The sequence below is a fragment of the Capra hircus genome, unplaced genomic scaffold (assembly GCF_001704415.2).
Source record: "Capra hircus breed San Clemente unplaced genomic scaffold, ASM170441v1, whole genome shotgun sequence".
Taxonomy (NCBI): Eukaryota; Metazoa; Chordata; class Mammalia; order Artiodactyla; family Bovidae; genus Capra; species Capra hircus.
Genome location: NW_017190151.1, coordinates 36747 through 44730, shown reverse-complemented (window position 1 = coordinate 44730; position 7984 = coordinate 36747). Strand labels below are relative to the sequence as shown.

The 7984-nt window shown below is 53.8% G+C and overlaps 1 pseudogene; it reads left to right on the top strand.

The window, feature by feature from the left end:
* Positions 1–886: 886 nt before the first annotated feature.
* On the top strand, positions 887–3560 carry LOC102177712 (annotated as a pseudogene).
* Positions 3561–7984: the final 4424 nt, after the last annotated feature.

The following is a 7984-nucleotide window of genomic DNA, read 5'->3' as shown; positions in this document are numbered from 1 at the left end:
GTGTTGGAGAAGACTCTTGAGAGTCCCATGGACTGCAAGGAGATCCAACCAGTCCATTCTAAAGGAGATCAGTCCTGGGTGTTCTTTGGAAGGAATGATGCTAAAGCTGAAACTCCAATACTTTGGCCACCTCATGCAAAGAGTTGACTCATTGGAAAAGACTCTGATGCTGGGAGGGATTGGGGGCGGGAGGGGAAGGGGACGACCGAGGATGAGATGGCTGGATGGCATCACTACATGATGGACATGAGTTTGAGTGAACTCTGGGAATTGGTGGTGGACAGGGAGGCCTGGCGTGCTGCGATTCATGGGGTCGCAAAGAGTCGGACACGACTGAGCGACTGAACTGAACTGAACTGACATCTACGCAGTGCCCTGCCTTTCACCTAGGAAATGCGGACAGGCTGGGAATTCAAGCGACCTGGGCATTCTGCATCTGACATGGAGGAATGCTGTGTTTGATTTCCAGCCCTGTCAGCCCTGCAGGCACGGGAATTAGCAGGCTGCCATGGAAGAGCTGTGGCTGTCATCCTGTGACTTGAACCGAGAGGTTAAGGCAGGTGTCCTTGTCAGTTTCCTCCCAGGGACACTGTAGTCACCGCACAGCCCAGCCTTGGTTCCCGGCATTTCCCTCCATGACAGTTCAGGGTAGCAGCCACTCTGGCTCCTTGGCACTTGCTGCCCTTGGCCCTTCACCCCAGTCGAGCACGGGGGCAGCATGGTGACTGCTGAGACCCCCACAGGTCATGAGAACCTCGAGCACAGGTGGTCACTCAGGGATGGCTCGGAGGGCTGAAGGCACGCAGCGAGTACAGAAATCAGCTGCCGCCCCAGACCCGGGGCAAGAAGGGAAGGGGTTGACGTCATCGGAAGCCTGGAAGCCAGGATGAGGGGCCACGAAGACTGGGCCATCTCTCCTCAAGGTCACTGCCTTGTCATCTTCTGAGTCATCTACCTGTGGTTTGATTCATCAGCTGAGATTTTTATTTCAAAGACTGTGGTTTTGTTTCTAATGTCTAAAGTTATTTTTTAGTTTTAAATTCTGCCTAGACTTTTAGAATTTGTCTTATCTTTTTTATTCCTTCTTGTGTATCTACTTTTTTAAGTTTATTTTTAATTGGAGGATAATTGCTTTACAATAGTGTGATGGTTTCTGTTGTACATCAACCTGGATCAGCCATAGGTATACATATGTCCCCCTCCGTCTTGAACCTCCCTCCCACCTCCCACCATGTGTGTCTCTTTTGGTGTGTCTCGGAGGCCAGTGAAGATTTGGGGAGTTGCAGTAGCCTTCTATCACAGGAATGCAGATGACTGGTAAATATCTATGAGAACCGCTCTCTGATCTCATGAGAATTTCAAAGTCCCCCTGATTAGGCACAAGAGTACAGGTGTGTCTCTTTCTCACCTCCTTCCTTTATGGACTGGTCCAAGGCCCGGGGATATTCACTGGGACTCACCTCTGATGCCTTCAGGACAAGCTGATGTGTAATATGATGCCCCAGGAACCTCCTTGGGAGCCAGATGGAAAGTGTAGCCTGCAAAAGGGCTTCACTGAGCGCACAGTTGGTAAAGAATCCACCTGGAATGCAGGAGACCTCGGTTTGATTCCTGGGTCAGGAAGATCCTCTGGAGAAGGGATAGGCTACCCACTCCAGTATTCTTGGGCTTCCCTGGTGGATCAGCTGGTAAAGAATCCCACCTGCAATGCAGGAGAGCTGGGTTCGATCCCTGGGTTGGGAATATCTCTTGGTGAAAGAAAAGGCTAACCACACCAGTATTCTGGCCTGGATAATTCCATGGGTGGTATAGTCCATGGGGTCGCAAAGAGTTGGACACGACTGGATGACTTTCACTTCACTTTACAGCCTGCAAAAGGAGGTCAGGCTTAGAGGCCAATGTCCCTATCCACCCTTCCCTCCTGCTAGCTAGAGATTCAGAACAAGCTGGTCAAGCCTTCCATGTCCTCATTTGCTCATCTGGAGAAGGGGGTGACTTGCTACCGACTTCCTAGGGCCGCTGCAAGGCTGGGATGGGTGAATCCAGGCCCGTAACAGACACTCCCAGCCCTTACAGAAAATTATATCATCTGGCCTCTGACAGTGACGCCCTGGGGACGTAACAAAGCCACTCCTCTCTCTGAGGGACCTGCCAGCGTTCCATGAGGATGGGTGGTGTCTTCAACGTGAGATAGCAAACCAGTCTTCAGCTGGCCCTCTGGGAGTCCTGAGTGGGAAGCCAGAGGCGAGGCATCCCTTCTGGGAGCATTCCCTCTGCCAGGAGCCCAGCAGTACAACCACAGTGCCGGGGATCGGGGAGGGGGGGAACCTCCCTCAGCCAGTGGTTTGCTGAAGCCCCACTGTCTGTGGCAGCGGGATGGAAGTCCCTGCTTGTAGATGACGGGGACCGGTCTTTTGCTCACTCAGACACATGCTGGGATGGACCCAGTTCCATTTACAGCCTTGTGCTTCCTTCTTACGGTGCGGGTGACCCTCAAGAGCAATGGTTTTAGGTGGATTCTCGGTTCTTATTTGTGCTTTCCCCATGGATCTCGCTTGCTCACTGGCGGGCCACCTATGCATTTAAATAACATAAAACACTTCATGTACAGGTTTCCTTGTCTTTTCCCCAACTGACCTGGCATCCCAGGAGGGCAGGGGCACTGGCCCCAGTCCTGGCCTACATAGCCTGAGATCATAAGACACCTCCTCACACACACACACACACAGTAGTGGGGCCAGCAGCACAGCAAGAATCAGACAGCCTGGGTCCACAAAGCATCGCGTGTGGGAACTTGGAAATTCTGCCCTGAGTCACATGACTCTCCTCACTTGAGGCAGGGCAATTTTGTGCCCAAGATACACAACCCAGAAATCATCAATCTGGAGTTTAATAATAATTTGGTCACATAAAATTGTGTAACTTCTTGACAGCCAAAACCAGCTGGCCTAGTCTTTTGAGATAAGAGACGGGAATCCCAAAGCGGTCCAGTGGTTAAGACACCATGCTTCCACTGCAGGGGCCGGGCTTGGTTCAATTCTTGGTATAGGAACTAAGATCTGGCATGCCATGCTATGCAGCCAAAAAAGGAGAGAGATCCCTTTCTTCCGCAGCCCCTAAGGTGCTTGGTCCTTCTGAGAAGCCAAGGCCGTTTTGGGGTGAGGCCCTCACTTCATCTCACGACTAGCACTGAGCCAGCAGCCCCACCGAGCACTCACCCGCACTGTGGCTTCTGTCTCGGAGCTTCCTTGCACCTACTCAGCCCTCATTCTGCCCAGTGAGGTGATGGTCACAGAGGATAAGATCAGTGCCCTCGTTAAAACAGCCGGTGTAAATGTTGACCCTTTCTGGCCAGGCTTGTTTGTAAAGGCTTTGGCCAGTGTCAGCATCGGCAGCTTCATCTGCCATGTGGGGGCTGGTGGACCTGTCCCAACAACTGGTGCTGCACCACCATAAGGTCCTGCCCCCTCCACCACGGCTGCCCCAGCTGAGAAGAAGAAAGAAAGAAAAAAGAATCTGAAGACTCTGATGATGACATGAGCTTTGCTCTTTTTGACTAAACCTCTGTAGTAACTCCCCTGGTGGCTCAGATGGTAAAGTGTCTGCCTACAACGTGGGAGACCCAGGTTCGATCCCTGGGTCGGGAAGATCCCCTGGAGAAGGAAATGGCAACCCTCTCCAGTACTCTTGCCTGGAAAATCCCATGGATGGAGGATCCTGGTAGGCTACAGTTCATGGAGTCACAAAACATCAGACACGACTGAGCAACTTCACTCACTTTAGTAACACATTCAAGAAGAAACTGAGCTCTTTAGAGAGAGACTGAGAGAAAATCTCTGCAACATATGGAGCACAGGGCTAACAGCCCTGCTATATGCCGATCAGGGTCTTTTGGGGAGGCAACTGCTTAGTATCAATAAACATGGTAAATGCCCATAGGTTTTTGACCTGGTAGTTCCACTTAAAGGTAATATCTATCCTGAGGGAGATTTTCAAGTCTTCAGAGGTGCTAACAAACAAACAAGAAGAACAGAAAAAGTTATACTACATCAGTTGGGGATTTGTTATGTAAACTATTGTACATGTGTTCTGTTCAATACCTTGTGGCCAGAGATGACATGAGCTAGACTTTTGTGTAGTGACAAGGAAGACTTTTGCAGATATATTATTGCTAGTTAAAATCACACTGAATATACAGGGTGTGTGTTTTTTTAACCTGAGTGAGGAACTATGTAGGTGATCCCATAGAAGAATATAGTTAGAGGTGAGAAACAGAATTGTTAACAGTCTTGCCTAAAACAATGTTTTGTAAAAATCTTCAATTATGTGCTTTAAAAATATCCACGGTGGTAAGGTAAAATGGTCCAGCCACAGCGGAATGCAAATTGGCAGTTTCTTCTAAGGCTAATCGACCACTTCCTTAGGACACAGCACTTGCACTGCTGGGCATTCATGCCAATGAAATGGAAAATTCTGACCACAGGAAAGCCTGGATACAAATGTTCAAAGCAGATTTTTTTCTAGAAACCTAAAAGTGGAAACAGGCAACAGTGGGTGAAGGCTTGAACAACTGTGGCTGACCCACACCAAGGAAGAAGGCTAGCAATACACAGGGAGAACTGACTGCTGAAACCAATTGAGATGGATGGATCTCAAGGGCAGTGTGTGATTAAAAAAAGCACACCCCGTTATCAAATTGCATGGTTTCATTAATGTACTGACGTGTGTGTGTGGGGGGGGGGGTGGCAAGGTATGCAGCATCCTAGCTACCCATCCAGGAATCGAACCCAAGCCATTGGCAGCGGGAGTGTGGTGTCTTAAACACTGGCGCGCGCGCGCGCGCGCACACACACACACACAGAACCCTGAGCAGCTTTCCGATGGTACCAATGCCACTTCCTGGTGAGGGCCCACTGGCTACGCAACACGCTGATGCTGGCGCAACAACGGGAGGGGCATTTCCCTGTAACTTCCCGTGAACTTAACTCCTTCAGAATACAAGCTCACACCAAAGGCACACAGCAGGGCTTGGCATGTACACTCGCGTGACTGCACGGAAAGTCTGAATCTCCCAGCAGGGAGGTCCACGAGCCCACAGGACGCCCGCCTAGGGACTGAGGAAAGTGAGCCCGAAGGCTGAGCGGAGGGCGGAGCTCACGCGACCGGCCTGCTCTGACTGGGCCATAGAGGTGCCCGTCACAAAGCGGGACGGGCTTGCTCGGAGCTAGGGGGCGGGTCTTCCCAGGAGTCTAGCATGGTCATTGGCGAATCAAGCCGGAAGAGGTGGGCAGGAAGGCGGGGCTCCATGTCTTCCGGTGGGCGGGCTGAGGCGGGGAGCCAGAGATGACCGCCGTGGGGGCGGTCAGCGCGGGGCTCGAAGCGCGGAGGCGGCCCCTCTGCTCCGTGTCCCCACCCTCCATTACGGTACTCGGCCGCCCGCCCTCTGGGTCCTGGGCGGGGCCAGAGCCCCGCAGTTCCCTGGGTTGTGCGCCCTCTCTTGCCGGGGAAGGCGAAGAGACTCTTCCCCCGAGCCTAGGGACCTGGAGACCCTGGGGATTCCGTCGGGGCCCGCTCCCGGCAGGACTCCCCCTGATGTACTGAGGGCGTCTGGCCCTCGAGATGGCCCAGGACAGTGTCTTGGGGGCGCCCAGTGACCGGGGGAGCAAGGGAGGGTGGGCGGCAACCCCACCAAGATGCCAAAGGGCAGGGTCAGAGGGTCTCCGCTCGGCCCCGCCCTCCAGTCCTGGCCTCTGAGGGCGGCCTTGCCCAGCGCTCCTGATGCCTTCCACCCTCGCAGGGTCTAGAATCTGGCCGCCTCCAGCCGCCCCCACCCCTTGCCCGGCGCACCGTGTTCCACCGCCCGTGAGTGTGACTGGGATGATTCTCTGTGAAGCCCGGATCCGGTCCCCTTCCCCCCGCCCCACACGGAGTAACAAGGGAGAGGTGGGCAGAGCTGAGCCCAGTGCCCAGAAACGTGGAGTTGGCCAGGGATGCCATGCTTCTGGAGGTGGGGAGGGCCCGAAGTAACAGTCTTCCCCCGTCACTCGACAAGTGTGGCCCGCTGGGAGGGAATCTTGCCCAAGCACTCCTGTTCTCCAGGACCACCTATGGTTGCAGCCCTCAGTGCCTGCTGCCTGCCTCTTCCCTGGAGGTCAAGGTGAGTGAGCCCGGCAGGGAGAGAAACCTCCTGGCTTCACTAGGAGTGGATGCGATCAGAAACCATCCATCCCGACGCTGGTTCTCATGCTGGAAGGGTTGTGAGAACACCTGGAGGGCTCACTCAAAGCCGGCTGTAGGGCCCCGCCCTGGAATCTCTGATCTTGCACATCTGGGGTGGGGCTTGAGCATTTGCAACTCCAACAAGCTCCCGGTGCTCCTGCCGCTGCTGGTACAGAAACCCCACAGTAAGCGCGCTGCTCTAGAGGCCTGAGACTCTTAGGTGTGTGCCCCCTGCCCTTCTCCTGGACTGGCTCTCTGCAGGGTCCCGGCAGGGTTGGGAGAAGCCAGGAGGCTGGTGGCCCTCGGGAGATCTGTGGCTTCCCGTTGAGCAGTCGTCACCCTTCCCTGCCTGAAGCTGAAGGAGGGGGCTGTCCACAGTCCAGGCTGGATCAGGTGTCAGGTTTGTCGAGTTGCTCAACAGCTCCTCACTTGGACTGATAACATCTGGGCAGGTAGGAGGGTGGGGCGAGATCAGATCCAGTGCGTGGGTGTGGGGATGGAGGAACTATCTGATGAGGCAGAGGAAAAACGCGTGCATGCCGAGGTCAGGGATGGGAAAGGAACATCGGCCCTGAGACCAAGTGTGGGTCTGGGGGAGCGTGGAGACCCGAAGAGTTTCCCAGGTGGTGCTAGTGGCAAAGAACCCACCTTCTGATGCAGGAGACGTAAGGAGATGCGGGTTCAATCCTTGAGTCGGGAAGACCCATGGAGGAGGGCATGGCAACCCACTGCAAGATTCTTGCCTGGAGAATCCCATGGACAGAGGAGCCTGGTGGACTACAGTCCATGGGATTGCGAAGAGTCGGACACGACTGAAGTGCCTTAGCACACACGCAAGGGGGTTGTCTGCCCAGGAACTGCCCTGACAGTTGTCTGGTCTGCAGGTGTGGTCAGCCTTCTCTCGCTGGTGGGAAGCCACTGCCTTTCCTGCCACACGTTCCTCACCAAGAGGATCTCCCAGCTCCTGGGTGATGCTGTCCAGACCTCCTCAACACCCAGCGCCACCACCCACTTCTTTGGCCAGTCTTTGCCGAGGCTGGTCAGTCTTTGCTGAGGCTGGTCTGTCTTTGGCTCCAGGATGGCCCGCCATCCAGTTGGAGCCACAGATGAAAAGCAATGCCAGTGTCCAGCTGCCCCATGTGCCCAGAACCAGCAGCTCTGGAACCTCAGCCCCCGAGTACATTCTTGCAGTGGGATCATTTCGGGGGTGGGGCGGGGGGGTGGTGCTTTGATTGGCATTTACCAAGGCCCTCTCTTGCACCCTTTTCCTTTGAGTTGTTAGTCTTTTCTTATTGACTGGTTCATGTTCTCTATACATTAATGATATGAGCCCTGAGTCACATCTTGGTAATATTTTTTGCCCCACTTTGTCACTTGTCTCTTGACTTGGTGGTTTGGGGTTTGTGTTTGACTAGGCAGACGATCTTAGCGTTTGTGTCATCAGACTTTCCAGGCTCTTCCTAATGGTTTCTGGTCGGTTTATTTTCTTCCAATTGACTTAGGGTGATCTTGTCCATTTAAAGTCATCGTGTATAAATTACCCATTGCTGAATAACAAGGGGCTACCCAGGTGAGGCTAGCAGTAAAAACCTGCCTGTCAACATAGGAGACATAAGAGACATGGGTTGGGAAGATGCCCTGGAGAAGCCAATGGCAACACACACTAGTACTCTTGCCTGGAGAATCCCATGGACAGAGGAGCCTGGAGGGCTACAGTCCATGGGGTTGCAAATAGTTGCCCCTCGCTTCACCTAGGTCCGGCCCA